This window comes from Hipposideros armiger, unplaced genomic scaffold (genome assembly GCF_001890085.2).
Source record: "Hipposideros armiger isolate ML-2016 unplaced genomic scaffold, ASM189008v1 scaffold_385, whole genome shotgun sequence".
NCBI classification, from domain to species: domain Eukaryota; kingdom Metazoa; phylum Chordata; class Mammalia; order Chiroptera; family Hipposideridae; genus Hipposideros; species Hipposideros armiger.
Window position 1 is genome coordinate 152,788 of NW_017731735.1, and position 835 is coordinate 153,622.

Sequence of the window (835 nt, forward strand, 5' to 3'; positions counted from 1 at the left end):
TTTTTTAATTAACATATAGACTTTATTTTTAGAGCAGTTTTAGGTTCTTAGCAAGTTGAACATAAAGTACAGAGTTCCCATATGCCACCTCCCTCCACACACACACACAGCCTCCCTTATTATCAGCATCCCATGCCAGAGTGGTACTTTCGTTACAACAGATGAAGTAACATTGACACATCAGTACCAACCAAAATCCGTAGTTCACATGAGGGCCCTTCTTTTTTTTTAGCACCATGTTAACACTGAGACTCAAAGCTCCAAGCAGTTTCTGAGAGGGAGCCCACAATTTCTAAGAGGGAAGCGGCTGCTTAAATTAGTATTTTGCACAAGCAATTCACTCACTGCTTCTCTTTACCTGAGGAGATTTATTTGGTTCAGATGCCACAGACACCACCCTTGCCCAGGCTACTGAAATGACCTACAAACTAGTCTGCCAGCCACCAAATCACACCCCCCCACCCCCACCTTACCCCAAACCTTGATTTGACTCTGAATCCAGATCCTCTGTTAATTCAAGAACACCACTCTCTCTGTGGTATGAGCTTGCTCAGATATTTTTAGCAACTCGCTAGCAGTGGTTTTCCAGCATTATTTTCCATGGACCCCATTTGTCAATGGCAGTTGAATATAATGATTAAAAGCATAGGTTCTGATATCTGTAGCCCAGAGGCTATACCCCAGCTCTAAGTATTCCAGCTTCCTCATCTTTAAAGAGAGGATGATAGTACTACCTAGTCAAGGAGATGGGACATTGGGGGCATTAAATGAGATAAATCACATAAATACTTACTAGAGTGCATAATAAACACTTGATAATCATTGGCTCTTAGTG